This window comes from Haliaeetus albicilla, chromosome 1 (genome assembly GCF_947461875.1).
Source record: "Haliaeetus albicilla chromosome 1, bHalAlb1.1, whole genome shotgun sequence".
In the NCBI taxonomy this organism is placed as follows: domain Eukaryota; kingdom Metazoa; phylum Chordata; class Aves; order Accipitriformes; family Accipitridae; genus Haliaeetus; species Haliaeetus albicilla.
This window is the reverse complement of record NC_091483.1, coordinates 28,403,184-28,430,304: the sequence shown is the minus strand read 5'-3', so window position 1 is coordinate 28,430,304 and position 27,121 is coordinate 28,403,184. Positions and strand designations below refer to the sequence as shown.

Genomic DNA, 27,121 nt, shown 5'->3' with positions numbered 1-27,121 from the left:
TAAACTCGGTGGCTCTTATAATCAATGGTAAGAGTATTAACGCTAGATTTAGTAGATGTGTGCTGAATCCTACGGTTTGCCCAGGAATAGCCTTCCTGTAAGGCTGCAGGTTATTCCAGGTTTAGAAAAGGACCATTTTTACCATTCCTTTTAAAGGTATTCCACCTCACACAGGCCAAGTATAAATGCAGAGCAAGAGCGACGCTACAGTGAAAGGTTGGAATGCTTGACTGAAGAGGAAAGTCTTGGTTTCTAGTCCTTGCACTGCTGAACATCTAATACAAAAACACTCAGTAAAGCAGAGCTGCAACCCCAGGTTGCCTTCTCCCAGTTAAGTATTCAATCCATTAGGCTTTTACTGGCATCAATGACTCTAATTATTCTGAAGCCTGACTGCCTTTTGAAGAAGAGCAGCCCTTTGCAAGGCTTTGCATATTTACATTGTTGCACATTCCTTGTGGTGATTGAGATCCCCTCAAGAGCACTGCATTCACATCTCCCAAATGTTGGTTAAATGCTTTGTGGGCTGGGAAACTGGTAATGAAGGCATCACCGAGATGTCATCAACTGGCAGTGATAGCATCACCGCTAGATGTGCGCTCTGTGGCATCCAGTGAATTGTGAGAATGCCTGCTAGCTCAAAAAAATGCGCATACAGACCAAGCACTCACCCCAGCAGGATCTTACTGACAAAAATCTGAGACAAAGTTCAGGCATTTCTAAGATTATGCGTGAGCTCTGGGGGCTCTTAAGATCTGGATTTAGCTAGCACTGGCTTTTAAATAGTAAGCAAAGATTTCTGGCATAAATATTTTTATACTGCAAAGAGTAAGAAATTAGTTGTTGATTTGGCAAATAGAGTACTTATATTGCCTAACACTAATTATGGTTACTGTGATAGTTTTAGTTCTATGTTAGTGGTTATAAAGAGTTAGAGCAAGAAAATTGTTGTGGAAGAAAGTAAGAAAATCAGTTGTCAAATAGGACAAGAGAACTGTAGAGAAGAGAATAGAGTGGTAATTGGGCTGTTTGAATAATGAAGAGAATTATTAATTGAATACATTACTTGATAAACTGTAGATATTATTTCCAACTCCTGAATACTCTTTAATCACTTGGCTATATTTTATAGAAGAATAAGGGAATGTGCTCAAGAAAAACAGAGAAAAGAATACTAAAAAGGAAGGGAAACAAGAAAAGAAGCATAGAGGCCAAGTTCTCATTCTGGTTTCTTAGTATTGCTCTGGCGAAGTAAAGCAGCCATAAATCAGGCTTAACTGATTAAGATGGCTTTATAGACGCTTTGCATCAGCTAAACAGCACAAAGTAGCTAAAAGCACAGGTAGAACTAGCCCTCCTTCTGGAAAGGAATGATGTCCTAAGACCAGGGATTAACACTAAAGTTTATAAATGCACAAACAGATGTTGTAAAGGAAATTGCAAAAAGACCAACATAGAAATAATCTGAGATAATCAAAGGAAAAAAGAAAACAAAAAAGAGCTGAAATTTAAAGAGAAGGAAGAAGAAATCATTAAGGCTAGTGCACAGTAGTACCCAATAACTATACCTGTCTGGCAATAGCACAAGTTACCCAGCCAATGTTTTGTGAAATTGCCAACTTAAATCTACAGGTAGCAAAATAATGAAGAATGCTTTCATTTGAATAGTTACAGTCTCAAATTAATCACCTTCAGCTACATTTCTGCCTCATTTAGGCATGTTATCAAAATTATTTGCTTCATGAAAACACTTTTGGAAAAGAAATAGAAAAGCAATTCTTCAATTGCAACTTGAGGAATTTCAGGGCACCAGATTCCGTATGTGAAGGTCAACATACCGACACCACAGGTGGTGGTGTGCTTGCTGGCGAAAAGAACCGAGGTGGTATCAGGAAACCTGTCTGACCTCTTGCAACCAAACCATCTTGGTCAATTTGGGCTTATCTGTCATTAACCCATAGGTGAACATGTCTGGTGTAAATCTGGGTAACATATTTCAGCAGCTAGAGAAAAGCACAAATATGGATATTCGGAGCAATGATAAGTTGGCTTCATTCACTTCATGAATAATTTCTGGTTAATTCCTCTATTTGAACCATGTATCGTAATAAAGAAAACTCTGCTCTATTTAAGATTTGTATTGGAAATTCAGATATGAGTTTCCTTCCTCTATTTTTCTGACATCATCATGTTGTTCCTTTCATCCAGTTAAAGGGGAGACTCTCTTATTTTTGTGCTAGAACAGATCCAAAAATGCCTGACCTAGTCCAAAGAGCTCCACCGCAGTAAGCGCTGTCAAAATGCAGACCGAAGAATAATGCTAGTCACAATAATTTTACAGTTTAAATAGTGAAGACAGACAACCAGTGAAAAATGGCATCACTAAGAGCTGAGATGAAGAGGCCAGAACTATCAAGCGAGACAGAATGCTAGGAATGAAACACAAGTCCCCTGATTCCTAAGCCGGTGTCTCTGCCCTAGATCACACCACTACTTTCATGAGATTACTTTGGAGCTTTATACTGAATCCCAATGACCCCAAATATAAAGCCCTTCTTATTTAATATTTCCTCAGCTTAGAATAAGATTTGTGTATTCCTGCACAAGCACAAAATATCTGCTCTAGGAAACAGTGTTTTAGCCAGGGTGAACACAACACTATTTCTAGTTTGTACGTGTCACACGGTAAGATTCTGGTACTGTATCTTTTTAGTGATTTTTATAACTTGTATATAGTATTTTCCTATCACGCCAATTAAAAAAAATAACCTACCCCAGTAAGGTTCGGCGCCAATCACCCCACCATAATAACAGTATAAACTTTGATTCCAAGACAAAATATGCTTATATTCTACCTTCTGCAGAATATTTCCAAAAACAAGACAAAAGTAATGATTACAAAAACCATCTCTTTATTTGGATGTGCAGGAACATAGTGAAATATCAGGGTGAATTCGCAGTGGAGTAAAGGATAAAACATTATCTCTGCATCAACCCCATCACAGGTTGTGCCTGAAAGGCAGCTGTTCACTTTTAGTGTTTCTGATTTTAAGCATAAATTACTGATGCAGAGACTATATTTACATGGAAATTACATTCACCTGCACTGTGGACTAATGACTTTCAGAAAGCTAAACTGAAGTCAGACACTCTTTGAGCTTCAAATATAAAAAAAAAAATCATGTTGCTTGGAAGATGTTCTTGCTCTCTTTGGAGTTGACCAAGAAATGATTGATAATATCTCAGATAATAAATAATGATTAGGAACAACAAGAAAATAAAAAGATCTGTAGCATTGTGCTGTGCAATATGTAGGCCAGGTCATTACATCACAGCTGTCGTAGTTGCAAGACTGTGAATAAAAACAATAAGAATAAATCACAGTAAATCACAGGCTCAGGCTTCTTTCTAGCTTAGGTTTGTTCCTTTTTAAATTTGTTTGTTTGTTTTTTCTTGTTTGACAATGCAATACATAAAGACCATCTGTCAAACAGAACATATTGGGGGGGTCTCACCCTGCAAGATGCTAAAAGTCTTTTTTAATACAGAGGCTGTGAAAGTACTGGGTCCTTAAGCAAGAAATGCCTAGGAAGAGATTAAACTATGCAATGCCTTATTACTTGGAGAGGGAGTAGAGGGCAAAATGCATCTGTTTCTGCCAATGCACTGCATTTCAAAACCTAAATACAAAAGGCTTAATACCAAAGTCAAGTTTAAACTGGAACAGAAAAGCAATGTTTTCTCTGATTCACACCCTGCAAGTTACATTTACAAGGAGGTTTTAATGTAGGTTCATGTAAAATCCAATAATTGGTTCTACGTATAATCACAAAGGCCTAATCCTGTGCTCATTAGAGTAATTGATAAAACTCTCACTGACGTCAGTAGTGTGGGATTGAGCCCTAATACAGCATATTGGCTTTTAGACATATGTGTCACATGCGAAAGTTAATAAATGAAAGGCACAGAGAAACATACAGAAGCTACTCAGAAGAACATCTTTTCAAAGACTGAATACTGCGTCCTTATCTCACAGACACACGCAGGCAGTGAAATGGCTGATCCAATCCAAGACTCCTCCTGTTTCCAGGATAATGGCAATGCCCTTAGTCAATGATGGGAGATGTAGTGAGGGAAAGGGAAAGCTTATAGTTGTGCTTTAGCCCAACAAGGAGAAAACACACTTTTCTAAAATTGTAAAAAAGAAAACGAGAACGCACAATAATTTTACCAACCACACGACAGAGATGTTCTTGCAGAATCACACGAATTAATTACAGTATCAAATAAGCAATTTCCAGCTTCATTTCTTGAAAAGGCAATTCAACATGCACAAAGACAAAGCTGAATAAGGGTTTAGTAATTTAGGACCAGCTGACATGCTGAGCATAGCAACTGTAGCTTACACAAGGTAATACTTTTTCACCAGAATACTTCTCCTAGGTTAGTAACTGCAGACCAGATGCTCTTCTAGTGTAAACAGATGAAACAGCCTGGACTTTCACTGAACTATAGCAAACTAAAACAGTTATAGATCTATTAGCACCAGTAAGTTGTGGTTTACACTTCAGGAACTCATCTTAAACTCTCTGACTTCTCTCTTCATCCTCTGCCTTCTTGTCTGAGACTCTCTCACCCAGTGTGGTTTTTATGTTTAGCCTGATAACACATCTTCGTTCCTCTACTTGCTCTCAGTCCTCAAAACACCAGCTGTGTCTCTGCACTCTTTATTTTCTCCAGCTGACTTCAATCCAGCTTCCACAGTAGGCCGAATCCTGGGTTTAGATAAAGTAACAGAGTGTAAATTAATTTATGTTGATATTTTTGTTTAGATTTAAATGGCGACAACTAAAGCAGTCAACCTGCAAAACTCTCACTTCCTTTTTCACTATTAGTCACATTTGTTATAATAATGCCTAAAAACTAACCAAAAATTAAGAAGTTCCATTGTGCCGACACTGTATAGAAATGGTCTTTGTTCTGAACCTCTGAACGATCTTTAGCACTTTTCCTCCCACGTCTTGTATTCCCAACGATTTATAAAAACTAGTGTAATAACTGTCTTTTGTTCCTTCATGTTCTATGAATTGGAAGCTAGTCTCATCAACAGTCGTGAAATGCCTCCTTTCTCTCACTTTCTATCATTCATAAAACCCACAAATTCCTACAATCAAATGCTCTTGCAGGATTACACCCACACAAAACCAGACCAGGAATTTAGGCTCCTACTGTCCCTGAATTAAACCGTGCAAGCGAGTTCACATCTGGGGATTTGAAGCCAAACTCCTTCCCATAGGAATTCAAAGAGGATCAGATCTGAGGTTCTGGTTTTGCACCATTTCTAATCCTAAGAATTTTAACTTAATCCAAGCCTCAGCTACAGAACTGTACAATTTTAATCAGGACACTACTGACAAATTTGAAAGTGAAAATAGGAAGCTGAGAGTGACATTTGCAGCTACTGCCATTCATTAGTAACACATTTCATATCAAGTAGGCATTGAAAGAACCTCATTTTTCTCTCAGTCTGCTTCTGCACTGTTGTGACTACTGATTTCAGTGGTTATCCCTAACTCACCCTAGCGTAAGTGGAAAAAGGTTCCATCTTCAAAACGGGAACCAACGTGGCCTTATGCAGGCAGCATTAATTTGCATTTGCTCTCTGTTCTCTGACAAAAGGGCAGTTTTTATTTCTTCCCAAGTTTTAAGTAATTAATCGCCTAAGTCATCGCCAGCGAGGACTGCGGTTTTGGTGGCTGAGTACATTTTCTGGTTTGTATGTACTGTCATGGGGCATCCTGGTTTTGTAGAACGTGTTTTACCAGGAAAAGGATTGGGATTGCCATCAGACTTTTTAGACATTGCCTTGATTCAGTTTGAACCTGAGCGCATTTTCAAGTTCACTGAATAAAGCTTCTTTCATCAGCAAACAGGTCAAATGTGACTCTGCAGCCAGCCACGGCACACGGGCAGTTAAAAGGGCCACATCAATTCTCGAGGCCATCTGACGCGGGTAAGTGGATTTACAGCCGGGATGCCTTGGTCTGCCCGCTGCGAGAGGGCAGGCTACAAACCTTCACAGCTTACGGACAGAGTGGTAGAAAAGGTCAAGCCATTTGCCATATCAACATCAACAGATACATTTTAAAACAGTAATTTAAATCCAGGCGCAAACGGGTAACTTTTCGGTTCAACCCGAGTTTGCAGCTTAGTTCTGCTACGCTTGGGGAGAAAGCAGTTCTCTGACTTTATAAACAGATAAAACTTCCAGGCTTGCTTGACAACAACGCCCTTGGGAAGTTTTCCCCAGATCAAGCAGAAAACTCACATTTTCTCTCGCTAAGATGCAAACTTGTTTCCTCGACAGGAATTCCGGCTTTGTACGTTTAGAAGACCACTGTTGCTGCGGGTCCGAAGGCAGCGCTGCCGCCGTCCCCGCACGGCACGCTGCACGTTGCCCTCGCCCTGCGGAGCGCCACGCTCAGGGCCCCTCCCGGCAAGGCCGAGTCGCCCTCAGGGGCACGGGCCGTCTTCGGTGCGCGCCGAAAGGGGCTGCTTGGTCTTTCCGCAGCCCCCGTTTAGAGGCGAGAGTCGTTGCTGACAGGCTGACCACAGAAAATGATCTGCCCTCAACCTTTAATAGAAAGAGGAAGGCCTGCCCACAAGAGGGGCCAGACAACCCGTTCAGGGTACGACGCTCAGGTTTGTCAGCGGATTCCTCTTTTGAGTAGGCCCGATAATATGGCGAGACCTCGGAGCCAGAGGGCCTGCGGCAGGCCTTCCATTTTGAGGAGAAAGGGAACAGAAGAAGCGCAATTCGCTGCCGCGGGTGTCTTTATTTCACCGACCCGAACCTGCTCTTCAGCCCTTCCTCGCTGGGGGCTTTCTCGGTTGGCTCTGGGCGCACGGCCTGTCGCCCCCGCCGCCGCCGCTGCCCGAGGCGGCGGCGGGGCTCTCCCAGCGCGGCGGCACCAAGGGCCGCTAGAGGGCGCCGCCGCCGCCAGGCCCCGCCGTCCCTCCCGCCCCCGGGGCGCCGCTCGTCTCGTCAGGGGCTGACTGACGGCTGCGAGGCCTCGTCCCTCGGGCGCGGCGCCGGCCCCTCCACCCCGGGCAGGTCCGGCGGCGGGGAGCGCCCCCGCAGGAAGGCCGTCCCCGCAGGAAGGCCGCCCCCGCCGTACAGGGCCGGGGTGGGGAGCGGGGGCGCTTCGGATGGGAGGGGGAAGGCGGCGTGAGAGCCGGCGGGGGGGCCTTTCTTCTGGCGTTCGCACGGAAATCCCGCAGGCGGGGGCGGCTCCCGGGGCACCTCACCCCCCGCCCCCACCGGCTGCGCCACGGGGAGCGCTCGCCCCCTGCCGCCCGCCCGCCCGCCTGCCGCAGTGCCCCTGCAGCCGGCGGGCTCCCCCCGGCGCCCCCCGCGGGAGCCATCTTCTCCGCCCGGCCAGGTGCGGCAGCTCACGGCGCTCGCCGGCGGCCCCCGCTTCGCCTCGAGGCTGGCGACCCCTTCGCTTTGCAGCCTGAGACGGGAGGAGGCGGCGGCGGCAAGTGACATTTAAGCCGCGCGTCGTGTGCTTAGCCGGGGACGCCGCCGACCCGAGCGCAGCGCGGTGACCGGCCCCGGTGTCACCCTCCCGCCGAGGCTCCGTGGCGGGGGGGGGGGGGGCGGCGCCCGGGCAGCAGCAGCAGCTCAGGCGCTGCCGCCGGTGGTCCCGGGGATCGCTTGGCTCCGAAGGCACGCAGTCATTCCCGCGGGTCGCGTCATGCTTTGCTTGCTCGTTTTGTCAGCTTGTGAGTGTCGGGGTTCAGTGACAGGGCTGCGGTAACGGTGCTCTGTTTCCCCATCCTGCAGTCCTAGCGCATCGGTTTGCCTTGCTGGCATCCCCGCGAGCAAGCACGCTCCGTCCGGTTGGACGGAGAACGGAGGTGCCGAAAAACTAAGGCATCCTCTTAGGAAAGGAAGTGTTGGACCACCGAAATATCCGCTAGGGATGCACGACGGGATTTTTTCAGGCAGGCTCAGGTGCTTTTGAAAACGCTGCTGCTTCCTTGCATTTCGCTTGTTTAGCTTGTACAAACCCGTGATACGCTGGTCCTGAACAGCGGTTGCATAGAAGAGCCAGGAGTTGGTCTAAATGCCGGTAACACGTTATCCGTTCATCCATCCAGTAGAAGGCCTCTGCTCGCGGAAGAGTTTCGTTACCACCTGCAGTAGCTTGGGTTTTTCTCTGGGTGGTTGCTCCTAACAGTGTCGCTGAGCTTGGCCAGTCGGACGTCAGGCCCAGCCGGACACCTTCACTGTGGTTTGTGCCGTGGGTTAGGTCACTAGTGACGAGCCCGAACTGATTTCATGAAACATACCAAAAAGCTCTCAAATAGTTAAGGTCAGGTATTTTCCAACAGCATGTATTTGCCTAGGATTTTGATGCCTGTTCCTCTGCAGCTTGGAATAATAGTATAAATCTTTGTCACCTTCTCCCATATGAGCAGAGGTGGCGTTAACTACAGGAAAGTGGTGATTGGGTAATGGTTTGGATACAATTTCAGAAAAATATGAGCACAAAAGAGTTAGAGGCAGCAAAAGCAGGTATTCTGCCTTATGCCCTCAGCTACCATTAAGAAACATGAAAATCTAATTGTACTGAATGGAAATGTACATCTTCATCGCTGATTATGACACGGAAGAAAATTACTATATGATTGGCATCATAATGGCCAATGTTGAAATGTGATGACACGCCAATATGATGTACATCTCCATTAGGAATGATAAATCAAAGGTTATTCATTTGTGCTTGATTTATGCCTGGGAAATGCTACCAAGGGAAATCTTGATTTAAATCTCTCAAGTCGTAAAAAAAGGCCACGAGTGCCCTCTTCTGGCAACAAATGATAACTGTAGGCCCTGCAGTACTTTTCCCTGTTGATTTTTATTTCTGTATATAATTTAAATTTTCGGTCTTTCTTTATCCCTTTTACCACCACCATGGTCTGTGATATTTTCAGTAGTATAATTCATTGTTCTTTCTTGTATGTTATCCTCTGTTTCAGAAGTAGACTGGATAACATTTAATCCTGTGAAATCTCCCTTCTCGCAACCAGAGGCCTTAATCTTGCTGGTAATCTTATTCCAGGAATACAGCAGAAAACTGCACAAGGTCTGTGCAGTTTATTACTGAGCATGGAGGAAAGGATTTGTATTTTCTGAGTTAGATGAGAGACACAGCCTCATGGGTATATTGAACAGGATCTAGACCACATGAGAAAAGAACTATTAGTGGGACTGCACTTGAATTCTTTGCTGAATTGTTGGCTTATCCTAGGCAGCTACTCTATAGTTGTCCGTAATAGCTGCAGAGAGAAGAGCAGAACAGGAGATGAGAGGGAGAAAATGCCTCGACTTCTTGCTTGCTACTATTCTCTGTGCCCCCAAGCCCTCTACCACCTTGTTTTCCTTGTGGACAGCATACCATGCTCTCCGTCACTCACGACTGTATTGGAGCATCAGCTCTGACCCCTGTTACATACAGGTGAAGCCTCGATCTTTCAGCTGCTTATACCGCCCCACCTCCAATTCTTAAATCTTCCAGCTTTTAAGATGCATCTTTTCCCACTCTTCCATGCAGCTAAAATTCTTGCCTAAGTTCTCATTATTTAACAGCTCAGTTGCTGCAACATCCTTTTCTCTGGCCTTGACACATGCAGGCTTGCCTTTGCCCTAATCATCTTGCATGCGGCTGCTGTTGCTTCAAAGATCGTTTTCCTAGCCTGTCTCTTTGAACATGTCACTCCTCTCTTGGCATCCCTGCGCTACCTCCCCCCTCCCCTATCTCGCATCAACATAAGCTGCCTATCTTCATTTTCAAGGCCCCCTGGGACCCTGCCTATCATCTCTCATTGTCAGGAGGCAGGAACGGGGAACAGAGCAGCTCCAGTAACTGCCCTGCCTGAGCAGACTTCCAGGTCTGCCATGCTTGGTCCTTATATGCCTTTTTAGAGGAGGATGTGGGTGAACAGGATTGGTCAGGAGCAAAAAAAGGGGGTCACTGTTAAAGGCAGTCATGAATGCAGGCAGCTCTGACATTTAAATGCTGTTAAAACCTTAAAATGGACTATCTCCTTTTGTTCAGAGTTACCATCCTCTTGCGTTCATCTCAAAGCAAGCCCTTTCCCATTTTCTCCTCTGTGGTCTCTCTCGTACTTGGAGGGTACCCTGCATAAATGCCCTTAGATTTATGTTGGTAGCTCTCTAGAATCTCCTTAAAGCTCTCCTTTGCCATGACGTCTACAAAAGCTTTGACAACCCTTAGACTGCTAGTGAGGTAATACTGCTGTCAGCCACACTGAGCGTTCTCATTTCCTTTATTCTCCCTCTGCCTGTTTGTATCCATCTGTGGTCTCTTGTCCTCTGTTTAGTTTGTAATCACTTTGGGACAGAGCCATCATTTTGTTCGATGTTTACACAGTGCTTCAGACAATATTTGTTGTTAGGGTTCCTGCGTGGTCTAATAATACAGACAATAAATAAAAACAGTAACAGCCTGTGGCAGGTGCTCTCTTCTTGCATAGACCTCATTGATTTCAGGCTGTGGGCTGAGTAAATTGCATGAATGTGGCTTGGGTCTTGTGGGTAACTGAGCAAAGGGCAGAAACAGAAGAGCAGTGCTGTGTGTTCCATGCTAAATGTTGGCCAAAACGCCTTTAATCAACACACACACACACCCCCCCCCCTTTCTTTTTTTCCTTTTTTTCTTTTTTGTCAAGCAGTGTAGAGCAGATCCAGGGGCAACCTTTTAGCTTCATGTCATTTTCTTCTAAAAAAGGGGAGGGCGGGAAAGAAAGCAGAAGTTTATGGGCTTTTGTTTCTTTCTGAAAAAATCCAGCAGAAGGGATATAAACAGCAGGAGGAAGAAAAAAACCAGACATTTGAAGATCCTTAGACCTCACCTTTTTCCCTTTGTAGTTGGTAGAAAACTACTTTAAAAGCCTAATCCTCAGCTATTTTTGTAGCCAGTAAGTAAACTGAGTCTTTGCCTTAGTTTCCTAATCTGTAAATTGAGCGTCTCATGCTTTAACTAACAAAGGGGCTGTAACCCTTTTTTTGTAAGTCCTTTGAAGATTGACAGGGATATGTCATGAATTGTTATTATTCTGTGATAACTTGAGTTCAGTTTTATTAGCAAAATGGGTTTAAAGCTTATTTGATTCTGCTGCCTGCTCCAACCCCCAGAAATGTCCAGTGCTTGCTAGAGAGAAAAGGGGATACGGCTGTATCGCAAAACACTCAACGAGGATTCTCTGTGGCTCTGAATTTGCTAGAGAGAAAAGGGGATACGGCTGTATCGCAAAACACTCAACGAGGATTCTCTGTGGCTCTGAATTGCACAGTTACCCATAGAGAGCTCTCTTTAGGCTGATATAACTCATAAAGTGAGCAATCTTTGGGATCAGATCAGAATCCAAATTACGCAAAAGTGAGTTAAAGTACCTTAGCAATACCAATACAACACAGAACCTCAGCCTGTGTGGTTTACAGTAGCAGCCAAGAGCAGACAGAAAGGAATTACTGACAGTAATAAAGCGGAGTACAGCGTTACAAATTCTGTATCAAAGTATTGGATAAGTAGGACAAGTATCAAGTGGGATATAAAGCAACTGTATGAAAACCACAGAAAGTTGAAGTTTTAGTCTGAGCCATGCTTAGGGTGATAGTAGAGCCCTGTGTTTTATTTAGTGCCTTTTAATCTGAAAGCTCCCAAAACACTTTCAGAATAGTGATTAAGAAAATGAAGACATTCTATTGTGTTACAGAACATAGTCACTGATAATATTAAAATATAAACATATGATTATCACTTCTGTAAAAGCTAGATATAGTACAACTTGTTGAATTTATTTTCCCGAAGGGATTCTTAATAAAAGACAAAAAGAGCCCCAAAAGAAGACCACAGGAAACAACCACCAATGAGCGTAAGAGAAGCCGGGATGAGTAATGGGACAGGTAGCACGATGCAGTACATGGCTGTAACACAAGATACTGGATTGTAAAGTCAGGCTCATCCTCAGTGAGAATTGCTTTGCTCATTCCTACTGATCTTCTGTAGAGCCAGCAGTCCAAAGAAGATTTCATCCTGAGAAAGAGAACACAAATTACTAAAGACTTTAAAGCAATGCAGCCTCTGTCAACTATTCTGAACTAAAGCTTAGGAGGATCATCAGGTTTATGTTGATTGCCAAAATATGACCAAAAGTTACATGCCTGAAAGAACACAAATGCATGAGAAAACAGAAAATACAGCAAAAAATCTTTCTGTGAGAACTTAAGCGTAACGTTTAGATACAGCCTTGGTTTAAGTATCAGAAACATTCAGCTTCCCCTAAGTCACTCTTTTAAATCCTTTTTTCCTGTCATATGCCCATATTTCCTCAGCTTTAAGCTGACCCTGGTATCTGTAAACTGGGTCCTTTTCTGTCCTGATTACTGTCACTAATGGGCAGACTTAGGCAGGACTTGATGACTGAATGGTAATATGGCATTTTTGCTGATGTCACAGGGACCATCCCACAGTGACATTCAATTTGGGAAATATGGAATGATATTTGTTATGGACTGCATGATTTTTTTGAGAGTTTGTTTGGGCTTTTGGTTGGTTGGTTGAGTGGGTTTTTTTCAACATTTAGTACATCTGTTCTAGAAGTAGAAGAAAACGCAACAGGTGAAAAGCAAGGCAGTTAATGAGACTGAACAGGCATAAGAATAGAGTAGTTAGATGGTACACTATGGGCCAAAGTGAAGGCATTTATTTATTGTCTCAATCAAATGGCAACATAAGCTTTTTCTTTTCCCCGTTATGTTATTAGTTTTATAACATGGAAAACATTTTCTTTCCCTGTGGAACTCCTCCAAGTGAATCCACCCCCGTAAGGAAACCCAACCTTTAATACTTTATAATAAATAAAACATCAGGAATAAAGACATACAACAATACATTATGACAAATATACCAAAAAGCGTGCACAGATCTGTTCAATAATGTCTCTTTGGAAAATTCCTCTACTGATGTATCTAAGCACTTAAGAATTTAATATCTGAGCACCTCACAATCACTAATGGCTTTTAAGTCTCCCTTCACTCCAAAGGCAGAAAAGTATATTGCACTTTTACAGATTTAGAAGTGAATAGTCAGTGAGTTGCCCAGGGTCATATGTAAATCTTTTGGTGGAAGTAGGGCTTAGAGTCAGGGTTTCTGTGTCCTGGTCCCGTACCTCAAGCCATCTTTTAACCCATTAACAGCTCTGCATTGTAACATTTAGGAAGGGGCTGTGCGATGCATAATGCTCTTTGGCCTTTTTTAATATCCCAGGTTCTTCTAGTGCTTACTGATCATCAGGAAGAGTTTGCTATTACCTTAGCCTTTAAAAGAAGCTGCTCTCCAGTGTGGTATACATTTGCCCTGACCTCAGGAGTTGTACACAGCCCTACAACAATTTGTATATTTGCAGCCCACCCCCCCAAAGGAAATTGGCCCGGCAGGGTTCGGGCCCAAGGTTTGCAATGTGTTTAAAAGCCCTTTGCTGCATGTGGCTTGGCTGGGAAAATTCTACACAAGCAAAGTGATAAAAAAACAATCAAATGAAAAAACCTCCCTCCAGCCAAGATCTAAAAGAGTGGGTGGTGCTCAGTCGATTCTACACCCATGTTTAAGTTCTCTAACCCCTACCTAAGGGAGCACTTAAGCACTTTAGCCTTAAATGCATGAGCAATCACGTTGCCTCGGGGTGGGGGGTTGGGGAGAATATTCATCTGCTTTGCTGGGTCAGGACCCTGACCCGGAGTCTGTGGATATTTGATTCTTTTGAAAACCAGGCCATTTCTTTAGCGCTTTACATGGATTTCAGAGTCTAATTTTAGGCAGTTGTATTTTTAAAAGCCAGGCCTAAATACACTCCCCATAGGAGACACAGCGTCCCTGATATTTGGGTCAGAATGCTCCCACTAGGGATAATTTCTTTAAACCACTGGCCAGCAAAGAAAGAAACCAACCTGAACAACCACCCCGGCAGCACCCTCCCCCCGCAAGCCTTTTCTACCCCCAAGGTTAGTTTGGGACCCTGCCTACATTTTGAATGGCTGTTGATACAAAGTCATGCTCTTTTCCTATTCATGTCACTTATTTAAAGAGGAATCTTGAAGCAGTTGTTTACTGCAGCAATGCTTAGGAAGAAAAAGAATAGCGAGTGTATTTTCAAATGCCCTTAGCAGCTTTCTTTTTATTTTGCTCTCCAAGCCGCTGCTATTCAAGTTCTTTTCTCCTCAGAGCACTAACAGCTAAATTGTTCTATGCACCCAGCTCCCATTAGCAAAAGAAGGAGTCATGCACATCATTCCCATGAACCCCTTTAACAGCGTAGTCCTATATGACAAGATGTGCCCCAAAGAGAGAGGATGCTCGATAAATATTAACCACACAATGTTCTCATTTTAACTTGCTTTTAAAATAGCATTTGGATTTTTAAAATGTACACTTATATTATTTGGTATCAGTCATCTTTGTCTTACCAGTTTAAGAGATTAGATATGCCAGAGCATAACAAATCTGCACTAGAAGCATGGGGTTTGCTGTTTTATGTTGGAGAAAAAAAAAAGGGGGGGGGGGGGCTGACATTTGGATTTACTGTCATACCTCAATAATCCACAAACCCTAATTTCTCAGCAATGAGTTCGTGTCCTTTGCTTTACATTAATTGCATTGAAATTTCCGTCAATTATTCAAACTTTCAGTAATCATAACTCATTTAATATCTCTTGCTCTGTGCAGACAATCTGAGGTCTGACTGTGCTTAGATTCATATATGGACAGACAGCATGATTTCTTTACATGGCAGAGATTCCCTTGAAATCCTTCTGCCTCCTGAAAAAGGTTCAGTTTAATATGAATTAAAGTATGCCTCTGACTAACTCTCGTTTGGGAAGCATATCAATTTCATTGGTTGCTTCAAAATCAAGCTCAAAAATGTAATCAGAAATTTATATACTCTAGTTACATAGATTCAAACTCACTACATAGTATAAAAGAAAGAGAAATATTTTTTGTTGGGTAGTGTGGGAGGAGAGAAAAACATGTTTTTCACTAATGTCAGACAATTAGTTTCTGATTTATATCTCAAAGCACATCAGTTGGTAAACCTTACAATTTCATCTTAGCTAGCGTAGCTGTGGATGGCTTTACAGAAAACTCATAAAAATTTAAACCCATTTTCTAAGTCTAGTAGACTTTTTCTTCTCTGTTATCAATGACAGTGAATTCTGGTGTCTAGATATGGATTTTGTATTTAAAAAAAAGACCCTCTTTTGAATGAGTTTTGGTTTTTTTATTAGATTAGTGGACCTCTCATTCTTCATGGATAACAGCAGTGATTGACAGTCACATGGATATTTTTCTGTAACCATCGATACTAGCAACTAGAGAAACAAGAAAATAGTCCCAATTTCATAATAAAAGGTAGAAAATGTGAATCTTAAATACTTCAATCCGCACTCAAAATGACCATGCAACCATGCTTGAGTGCATGGATATAACTTTAAAGCATAGCAGCCTTAAAGCTGGAGTGCACCCCTGATAACTGAAATTCTCCAACCAGTAGTTACCATTTACTCACAATTTCAGACAACGCAAAAACATAAAAGCTGCTGCTCCCAGAATTGTTGCATATTACCACCATTCATCAAAATGTTGTCTTTCTGGTCAATGTCTTTTCTTCCCCACTTTATATTATTTTCATATTCTTTTATCACCAACTTGGAGTCCTTGAGAATCTGCACAATAACAAACCAGTGAGTTTATGCGGCAAAGGACTGCAGTATGGACAAGAGAAAGATTTCAAGTACCGTGCTTCCAGGAGGCTTATTTAAACCATAACAAAATAATTAAAAATTGCTTGACCATACCTTTTTAATTGGCTCCCTGATAGAAGGGTTAATAGGAATTCTAATACCTGTGTAAAAAAAGACAGATAAAGAAAACAGTGTAATGTAAAATAATTCAGATTGTCTCTGTGTAAATGAGGCAATAAATGCCTGCAACATGAAGCTCAGTCTGACTTCACAGCAGGGCCTGGTGCTTAATTGAAAGTCCTAACTAGACCCATTTATCAAAGAAATCACTCAGAGGGAAATTTAATTATCACAATTAATCTATATTTTTTTAGAAAGCCTCAGCAAAGCACATTGAAAATTTCTTTGGGAAGAATTTTACAATGTTATCACCAAAAAAAGGCAAGCACCAAAATTCTCCCCCCTCAGAGGGGAAAAAAAAAAAGGCAGGCAGGCACAGGGCACCTTGTGCGAGCAGCTCCTCGTAACGCCACTTAGGCACAGCCGAGAGTAACGAGCACCGTCACAGCGGGAGCTCAAATGGAAATATTTCTTCCTAAGTCGCAAAATTGCTCCCTTTGCAAGCTGGAGAGAACACCTGACTTTTTGAGAGAGCTGCCCTACAACGCGCCCATGGACTCTGGGTCCTTGCCACAGCTTTGCCTGGCTCGGCAGAACTGCTGGCACCCCACAGCTGCCCCCCGTGAGCCCCTGCTCACAGTCTGTCTCAGTGCACGCACAGAAAAGCCCAGAGGCACAACGTAGCCTCTACTCAGTAACTAGCATGTGATGCTTCAGTAGAACAAGGAACCAGTGGCACATTTTGGTTTAAGCACTTGCGTAAAGAGGAGGTGTCTTCAGTAGAGTTGCCTGTGCTTGCATTGTCAACGTTGAGTTTGCTCCAGTGAGCAAAGGGCCATTCTGAAACCAGGGTATTTCCCCTGAGTAACTGGCAATATTTGACTCCCGGCTGGCTTTGGCTTAGCAGTTGTATGAGTTGGGAAGAAAGGTAGCTCCGAGCTGTGTTCCTACACAGCTTCTCACGTTTGGCATTTCCCAAGAGGTTTTCATTTGCTTGCTTTTTAAAGACCAGCTAACATTTAACAGTCTAGTTAAATTTTCTTTCTTGTTTTGAAAACCAGCCCCTTCTTTTTACGTGGAGCCCTACCGCTATTTCCATGCCTCCAATGTAAGCCTGGGGTGCTGCAGAAGGCCACTTGTGGAGCACTTGCGGAGCAGATAACAAGCAGAGTTACATCTTTGTGCATCACATGGCACTTGACATGCCTCTGTGAAGATGAAAAGAAAGCACCGAGAAAGTATCCAAGTCTGTGCCACGATAAAAATCCCCTTCAGTCAATCAGCGAGCTGATAGCCAGTAGGTTTTTAGGGCTTCTGGGCACTAGCATGCAGCAAGTGATAGGAAGGAGTCTGCTCCTTCACTTTGAGAGCGCGGAGCTCCAGCACTTGCATTGGAGGCAGGATGCAAGGAACTGGCATCCTCGGCACTAGCTTCAGTGAAGGGCAACAGCGGGCACTTGAAAGGACAGGGAAAATGGGGCCAGAGATTTTCTTTCACTTTGTGCGGCTTGCACAGCCCCACACCTACTCATGTTTCCCAGGCTTAAAGGGAGTCCATAAGACATACTAAGGTAGCATAATTTTCCCTTCTGTTCTTCAGAGTCAGAGAACGTTAGAAATTATGACCCATGTTAACATTTTTGTGCATGCCCTTTTTTCCTCTTCTTCAGTGGGAAAAGTTGCAGCTTGGTCTCCCGATGTCACTGAAGTTGTTTACTGCCTTTTTTTTCCTGTGCTTCCTACATTATTCAGGTTATACTAATCACCAGAGGGGAAGGAAACAACTCCAGAGCAGATTGAATTACCGTTTAATTGGGCATCCTGTGAAATAAACATTGTGACTTGGGTAAGATTAAAATGTGAGTCACAAGTCTGGTGAGTTTTCAAGTGTTAGGGAATGCGGTGAGGGAATCAGGCAAGAACAGCACAGAGAGAGCAGCTAGGAGCAATGCTGAGCAGAACAGCAACTGCTGGACATGGCTACTTGTTTTCACTAGGATCAGACTAAAGGTCCAGCAGACGGAATTGGGCAGAACAACTGACAGTTCTTTATTTAAGAAGAATTACATTTTCAAACAAAGTTTCCATTTATATTCATTTGCTTGTACTGAACCCATCTGTGAATGCCCTCTGGCAATATACCACTGTCCATCTCAGCTAAATTCTTAGATATTGAAGATGAGTACTTGGAAGTGCTTCTGAAGAAGGCCTTCACCAACAGGTTTGACATGTTCCATGCGCTCTCCGTTTATGTTTGATACTTTGCAATACTTCTGGTGAGTAGATTCACTGGAAGAACCAAATTGCAGACACAGAAATGAAAACTATATTGTAGAATATTCATTAAAATATTAATCCCAATTATGTAATCACAACCATTCACATGAGCCTCGCTTGATTTACCTGCATAGACCTGATGCTGCATTTAGGGACAGAGGTCCTCATTCAGCCACTTAACAAACATCGTGTCAAGCTCCTATGTCACAAGCTTACCTAAGTTCAGCTGTCCCTGGACCACTTTCTCCTGAGGCAAAGGAGAGGCTGGCTGTGGTGGAAGATTTTGTGATGGAGTCAGCTGGCTGGCAGAAATGGCCAGACACCAGATCAACCTGTCTGTTCTGCATTGCACCTGAATAGCGACTTATGGAAGCCATTGCTGGCTGCTATCTCCCAGCAGTGGCTGCACACCAGCCACCTGGGAATGAAAGACTCCCCAGCCTGTGACAATTCCCAGAGCTCTCTGATCCTCAGGATATTTATCGTGGCTTGGAAATTGCAAAGGTTGTTGGTTTGCTGTTTACCACCAGGTGGCCTAACTATTCCACCGTTCATGAGGAACCAAGGCTCCATTAGAGAACAGCAGCTGGAACTTTTTAAGCTTTACATATTTTTCTTCCCAAGCCTCCACCTCCCCTCCTTCCTCCTCATTCAGTTGATTAAAAGCGATCAGGGCTGCTCTGATTTCTCAACTCAATCCTTTTCTCTAAGCAATTGAGAAAGCTTGTGCTTCCAGCAGTCCAGCCCTAGCTTTAGAGATCGAGCTCAGCTGTCTCTATTTACCTTAGTCCAAAATGAACTCCTGCCATAACAATGCAGGTACCTTAGACTTTTCCTCATGCTTCAGTAACTGGAGATTGATTCCTTTGTTTGTTGCCTCTGATATGTCTCCGGTAGCTGGTTTTGTGACCACCCAGGACTTCTGCGCCGGCCACATAAGCTGGATTTAGAGCTGCCTTTTGTCCCCAGAGCATCGCAGAGTGGATTCAGTAGGCCAGAGGATCTGACTCAGCAAATGGGTTTTCATTTTTAAAACCGTAGACAGCTTGGAGCTTTGTCACTCCCCCACTCAGTAGTTTTGGGGTAGCCATTTGGGAGCTGGCTGAGCTAACAGCTCCTTGGGTTTGAAGAGAAGCTGGCATTAGGGCTCACTCCATTGAATGTCCTCCTGCTGTGGACCGACTTCCCAGCTTGAACTGAAAGGACCTATACTTACTGATCTATAAATGGGAAGGAAGATGCTCTCAGATGTTCATCTCAGGGTTTTCTTGATGGGAAGTGTGGGGAGAGCTCTAGCTGACGTCACAGCAGTATGAACTAAGAATAACTACATCGATGCCAATGGTATTACATTGAAATGCAGGTATTGGGAGGCTGCTGAATGACTTCTTAGGAGTAGGAAACATGATTTCAGGAGAAGATGAGTTATTGCATGTGCTGCAACACTGATGGCTTAGTTTTGTATTTTCTACCATTTACATAATGCCTGAAAGCTTTTGGAAGGTACTTTCAAAACAAATCTCAATAACTAAAGTGAATAACTAGATTATTTGGTTAAAACATCCATGATTCATTTGTTGATGCATCTTCGTAATTATGCATTTCAGTTTTGATGTGAGCTGGGACAAAGTACAATGATGGCAGGCAGGAACATCGCATCAGAGCCCAGCAATAGAAGCCTCCTCCCAAGATCAGTTCGGATCAGCTCTGAAACTGGTGCCTGACAATCCCAAACAAAGGTATGCAGTTTCTGAATGCCCCCTATCATAACACAATTGCAGCACAAGAGAGAACTCCATCGGACAGATTTTCCTAAAGGATGTGGTGATTGAACTTTTAAAAATACCAGTCATTTGGAGAAAAGTTCAGGAGTCTTTAAATTACTTTGGTAAATGGATTAGTTATAAATAATAAATACCTGGAAATCGGTAGAGAATTTCAGTTGCATCACAAAAATGTCATGAAGTAATACTGGATATTTCAGCTACTTTAACCTAGCCTTGGGCACAGAAGAGTCCAATTCTGATCATTGGCAGGATAAGCAATCAAATTCAGGGTAACAAGGCTTTAGCCAAGGTGTTACTCTGGATTTACACCTCTACAGATAGAATCAGATGATATCTCCTAGTCTATGCATCCTCTGAGAATAGAATTAATTTTGAATTCTCGTATCATCTGCTTGCTTGTGCACTTATTTGCTAACTGTCTGACTGAGTGAGCTATTCTGGGTCAGTATGATTTAGGCATCCTTTATTACACAGTTTCCAATTCAGTACATTTTTTAATCAAGACTAAATTGAAGTCAGGTTCCAGGTACATATAAATATAATATATATTTAGTGAATACATTGCAAATCCCCAAGTCTAATTTTGAATGTAACTATAATAGAATAAAAAAATATGAAGATTCCTTTATTTTATAGAAGAGTGTTAAAATATTGCCACTTCTTAAAGGCAAGTTAAGGCCTATTTTCATATTTTTAAAATCACATTAGCTGAAAGCTTGTTAAGGAATAAATAGTCCAGAGGATAATTGAGACTTAGCTGGCTTAAGCATTAATGAATCAAAATCAGATGCCAGATCATTAATTAATTCTACAAATTATAATGTTGCCATTACTGGCAAATACTATGTGAACTAATACCAAGGAGCAAATTAAACTGCAGAGTTTTCCTTCTTACTACGTATCTTTTGCCAAAAATAAAAATGCAGTGGTTATTTTTGGTTGATTAGATACAGTGCCTGTATTTTTGAAACTTTTGGATGATTCTTAATTTTTAAAAATGTTTCAATTTCTTTAACATGCTATTTATAGGATGTTCCTATCATAGACTATAAGGATATTTCCATCAGTGCTGTAACCCATGGAAAGTAAAATGTAGCGAAAGTGACAGAAAAGTCAATTCGACACTTCCAAAGCCTCACAAAAATTCACACCCCTTCAAATCAGCCTCTTTGGCAAAAGACAGAATAATAGACGGTTCTTGCAATGTGGCCTGAAGTGCAACCATCTCAGGCTCTGTCAGGGCAATGTGGAAAATGAATTAGAGAGGAAGCAAGAGAGGCAAAAGAGAAGGTCAGCTGGACATTTCTAGCCACCACTTCTCATCCCACTACAAGAAGGAAACTTCAATATATTTAGAAGGTGGCAAGCTTTAAAAACTCTTTTACAGAGTTGAGGACCAATGTGGGGAATGGGCTTTGACAGGCTACCACTCAGGCCATAACCTTATGAGGAGTAAGACTCAACAGTAATGAGGTGATACAACGTGAGATGATATAACGAGATGATATAACATCAGTCTAGTCAGAATAAAACTTTAGGGCCAAAACAACAGGAGTTTTGCACCTTTCTCAGAAAACTCACGGTATTCAAACTCTTTGTGTGATGTGGTATATCCTTTCCTCTTTTCCCCATCATGTGACAGATGCCAAAATTATCTAGGATCTAGAACACACAGGTTCTTCTAGAGCATATCCAAAATGCTTTAATTAAGACTGGAGACCAATCAAAACCCAATGCACTGCAGCAGTAGTATAATAGTTTGCTCACTTAAGCATCACTAAGTAAGTGGCTAGGTGCAATTTCCTCTAGCTGAGATTAAGTTATCCTGAAGGATCCAGCAAAGACTGTCAAGTCTCATGCCCGTAAGAGCAAGCTGTGGAAGAATGTCCCATTTTTTCCTCCATATTGATTGCTATTTTCGTTCCGTTTCCTTCCTCTTTTTAACTGAAAAAAAAAAAAGTCTGGATGGATCTTTTTTTCTCCTAGGAATAACACTAAGACATTCTGAAATAAAAATATTCTTGCGGCTTCCCAAAACCAAATGCAGCTCAGTTTCCAGTAGGAATCAGAGACTCGTGAATCTTGTTACTATGAGCTACATTTCAGCTGAAGAACAATAAAGTGCCACCTTATTTCAGCCCTCAGTATCTGTCCACCATCAATGGCAGACAATCTTCTTTGCCAAAACTAACGTATAATGTAGATCAGAGAGCATTAGCACCATGCCAACAGTCTTTTTTGATGGCTTCATATTTATGCCAAATAGATGAATTCTTGGTAATTTGTCACCCTTTGGGATCTCTGAACTACCTAAAGGTGCTGACCTTTGCCATGCAATAAAAATGAAACTGGCAATAGGCAACGCTGCAGATAATAATGCATTCTAATATATCTACATTATCTACCCCTATACTGAATTCATGGCCCTTTTCCATGTCTGGAGATGACAGATAATACCAAAGCAGTTTTATTACAACTTTTGGCCTTCTGCCAAAATTACAGCATCTAAAAATAGACCAGTGATTACGATCTGCCTTCGAAGTTGCCATCTTGAACACAAGTCCAGAAGCAGCTGACAGCAGCCAGCATTGGGTGCCTAGGCAGCGTGAGAACAGGCCAAGCAGGTAGGGATGCCCCCTCCAAGGATTTTTCCAGCCTGCAACTATTTGCAGCTCACCAACTTCTTGAGATATTTAGTCCTTGAAGAAATTTTCCTGTATGAATTTGTCTGGTCATTCTTTTTGTTAACTCTATATTGAGTAAGAAATAAAGCCAGTATGGGTCACTCTTCTAGTTTTAGTCTCTGATCAGGCTACCCTGCTAGACTGGTGGAAAGGTGATGGTTTTTTTGTAATGACTCAGAGATGGAAAGGACTCTCTTTACACAGTTGGATGGCCAAGTTCGTGGTGGAAATAGCTGCTATAATTCTGCTGGGATTTCATATTATCATTAATGATTTGCTAGGGCGCTTGAAGCCTGCAATTCTATCCCTTAAAAGGATTTAAAATCAAAACACATTATAAAAACTCTACATTCGCTCTGCGTGGCTTACGTTCCTATTTTCTGACACTAGAGCCCTAATTTTTTTGACACTCTGAAGTCTGCCACTGTTAGAAATTATTAATGCCACCATCATCAAGGAACACTACAAGCCCAAAACAGGAACATTTACAACTGTGGTGTGAAAGCAGGGAGTGTTCAGCTGCTGTAGAAGCACCTTCTGCATGAAACTGTCTTGCTCTTTAGCTTTTGCTTTCATCTTTTTCCATCCATGGAAGTTAATTAATTACAGTAATTAACAATTAGACCAAATCTATACAGGCAAACAGAAACTTTGTTCCAGATGGACTCTGCCATGTAATGAGGGACAGTTGATAGTGGCTTTTTCCTTTTCAAGGGGAGTCCAATGGTAGATCACAGTTATGGCAGTTTGGGAAGAAGGAAACAAACCAATCTTTCATCCACGCAAGTCAGATGTCTGGTGACAAATAACTAACACTAACTGGCAAGTGACACCAAAATAGATGCATAAATTTTTGTCCATTTTTTATTGTCTTACAAGCTTTCAGCCAATTTATTGAGATCATTTGTGCAGAATTGATTTTTGTATATGGTTTTATTGGATAGGCAAACACCCATTGATGCTTGTACGTGATGGCCCTATCACATGGTGCTGTATAATCAACAGCCACCCAAAGATTGGATGCCCTGGAAAAAGCACTAGATGAGGCACGATTTTTAAAAAAAATAGTTATGCCAATATAATGTCCCAAACAGACTCACTTATTTCCATATACATATGCCTTTTTTGTCTTGGATTGTGTCACCTTGGACACTCTTCTCACTGAATGAAACCGTATGCCAATTTAATTAAGTTGCTATAATAAACATAACTGTAGTGATGCAAAAGGAAAAACTTTCTATGCAGCCCTGCTGCCACCTGGCCCTGAGGCTGTATCTCCCATCTTTGATGGAAAGGCTGCAATCTACAATGCTGGTGAATTTGCCACAGCCCTAGCACATTAGATGCTCCTGGTTTTATACCCAAATGTCCCTAATCCAGTTCCCACTGTGTCATGTTTAAATTACACGTTCATTGGCACACACCTTCAATGAGCTAGCATGCACTCTTCCTGCTCCACTGTCATTTACACTGAAGGACGTCACAGAAGAAGAAAGAGAAAGGCAGCAAAACATACTCAAAGAGCTTTTTAGATTAACAATTTGTGAAATATTATAAATCACAGTAGAAGCAAGGTGGGGATTTTTGCTTGCTTGTTTGTTTGTTTGTTTATGAAGCCATCCTAGAAGGTGTGACACAATGGGGTAAATGCTGCCCTTAGGAAAGTTAATGGGAAACAATTCAGCAGTTGCAACAGGGGTAGGATTTTTCTGACTGTGTATTGTCCTGTTCCTATCCTTCCTCCTCTGCCTCCTCTGCAGCACAGATACAGTAGACAAAGAACAGTGCCTCTGTTATTCCAGCTGTCATTTCAAAGGAAGAAGACTGACTTAATTCCCTATCACCAGGTCACTTAATTGCTTGGCGGTCATGAAGGATAACAATTTTTATTGTTCAATTTAATTAGACATTGTCTAGAATAAAATAATTTGAATTTTCTCATAACACGATCTATCTCTGGGATAAAGGATTTCAATGGGAAATCGTGGCTTGAGTCACATCTGAGAAAAAACCTAGCACCTCAAGTCACTGAAATAAAACTTCTTTGTGTAGTCAAATACAAAACCTGTTCTGATTTCTGTAAGAACTGAGAGTGATATTAAGTGTTTTTTAGCTATGTTGGTTTTTGGAAAAGAGGTTAAGCTCGTTGCTAGAGAGTGTAAGGAGGGCCTGGGAAAATTGAAAAATAGATTATGTTAATTGATTGTGACTAAAGATGAAAGCTGTCTTTAGGATCTACTATTTCTTTAGGTTGCTGGAGAACCTTATATCTTCAACAGACACTGTAACCACCGTACAGCAAACATGTAAGTTCTGCCATTTTAAAAATCATTTCCAGGGAGGCATGGGGTGGGGGGAATATCTGACCTGTTTACAGAAGTGGAGCAGATAGAGAACTTGTCCATACTGGTGCGGAAGGATGCCAACCACAGCAGCAGTTTGCTTTTTTTCTTAAGAGCACACAAAAACCTCCTGAAGTTCAACATCTAGCAATTTGGAAGAGGAAGGAATTTTATAGCCCCTGTCTGGCAAAAAATCTGCTGGTCATCTGATTCTTCCTGTGGGTCTGTGTGTGATGACTAACGGGTATAAAAGAGACACAGAGGTAGAGTAGAAAGCCACTGAAAGGGAATGCTTTTTAACCTCAGTAAGTTTACAAAATCAGTAATTGCTGGTGGGGGCTCAAAACTGCATGCCCAAGAGATGCAATGATTCTGCACTTTGCCAAAGTAGCTTTTTCTCAAAAGTTCTTCTGCAGCAATCAAAATGTATTAATTTTTCCACAGGTGGTGGAGTTGGTGGGATGAAGTCTACCCAGCTTTCTCCTTTGTTGAAGGCTAGCATTTTGCCCAATGAATACACTGAAGCGGTACCAGCATAATGCTTTTTAATTTTATTTTTTAAACCAGCAAAACTAACCTGATCCAGCTCCAGCATAGGGCACGCTTGTTCTGCTATAAAACATCTTCTGGGTGTTAGTGTACGTTGTTTGGAAAGAGGTTGAAGTTGTATGCATAAAAGCCACTGGAACTGGGGCATGAACTTGTCTCCAGGTCTTATGTCTGTGTTAGATACTGTAACTATGGCCCAGTTTCCCAAGATACTAGACTGAAGAAGCCTGGGACAATCAGGCTGTGGAGCCTTCCTCTTTCCTTTTTTTTTCCCTTTTTTCCCTTCCTGTTTCCTTTCAGTAGCCCATGCAGATGTGCCTCCTTTGAAACCAGGAGGTCACTTCTTCACTAGGCATTGCTGGTGCGATAACTGGAGCTGGCAAAATACACTGACACTGGCTCCATCTCTCTGTTCCTTTCCCCTCAAAACTGTTACCTTCCAAATTGCTTGCCCATCCTATTACTTGATAAAGCCCTCAGGAATTTGCTGCATTTGAAAATGCTGTTAGACCTGGTTTACTCAAACCCTGTGTATAAGTTTCTAGTATATGTCTAGATCTTCGGTGAGTTCATGCAACTCAAAATAGATCTGCTAAAGTTAGTGGAGCTGCTCCAATTCACCTCAAATGTAGGTCTGATCCATCTTTTCTCATCTGGTTCTTTAATCAGCCCCTTTTTCTTGTTCCAACTTCTTTTCTTCGTCTACATTTACCAGTCTAGTATTTTGAATTTTTATGCAGTCTGGTTTCATTTACTGTTAAAAATGCATCTCCGGTATCAGGCACATCATTTTCTAAGCCTCCATCATGCCAAGAGAGTTAGTAAAACATCAGTTTTTCACTTCAGTTCCCAACCCATATGTTTTCAAGTAGCACTAGGGAAACATTTTTTAAAGGACAGACTCCAGAGATGTCTTCTAATATCATCAGCAATGATAATCAAAAGCTGCTTCTGCAGAAGCCTGTGGGATTATCAGTCTCTCAAAAGGAAATTCAGCAGCTTTTCTTGCAGTAACATTTATTCTCCACCCTTCCACCTCAAGCTGTTGTTCACCTCAAGGTGGTGACACCCTGGACTACTCCATTTCCATATGCACTTCCTATTTAAGTGTCAGGAGGGACCCTTAATCCAGGGTCAGAACCCCTCCTGGCTTTCTGAGGGAAATGTAACTCAAATGCTAATAACAGTTCATCATAGTTCATAGATGATGCAAGTTATGCCTCATTTACAGTTGCAAAACACCTCTGAGGTAGGTTTTTTTTTTTCTTTTCAAATTTAGACATAATTTCAGCTAGTCGTGACATCAGTCTTAGGACTTAGACTCCTCCACAAAGGAAGGCCTTGCTAATTTCAAACTTTTTTGGCTAAGTCTGGTCAGGCCCAGAGGTAATACAGCCTGTTCCTGTCCTGTGACTGGCAGGGTGCTGGATGTTTATGAATGTCCACATAATGATCATCATTTCTGCAAACCTTCCTGCTAGTGACCTGTTTGACAAGGAGAGCAACATAGAGCACAAAGGGGCAGGGATGGCC

At 42.2% G+C, this 27,121-nt stretch overlaps 2 long non-coding RNA genes across 2 annotated transcripts; one reads left to right on the top strand and one right to left on the bottom strand.

Moving 5' to 3' along the window:
• Positions 1 to 2,891: 2,891 nt before the first annotated feature.
• LOC138685427 (uncharacterized) lies at positions 2,892 to 6,986 on the bottom strand. The gene is made up of 2 exons (XR_011324673.1): positions 6,329 to 6,986; positions 2,892 to 4,775 (listed from the first exon to the last, which is right to left on the bottom strand). It is a non-coding gene; the product is annotated as an uncharacterized lncRNA (long non-coding RNA).
• Positions 6,987 to 7,197: 211 nt separating this feature from the next.
• Positions 7,198 to 25,735, top strand: LOC138685423 (uncharacterized). The gene is made up of 3 exons (XR_011324671.1): positions 7,198 to 7,442; positions 19,834 to 19,965; positions 24,948 to 25,735. It is a non-coding gene; the product is annotated as an uncharacterized lncRNA (long non-coding RNA).
• Positions 25,736 to 27,121: the final 1,386 nt, after the last annotated feature.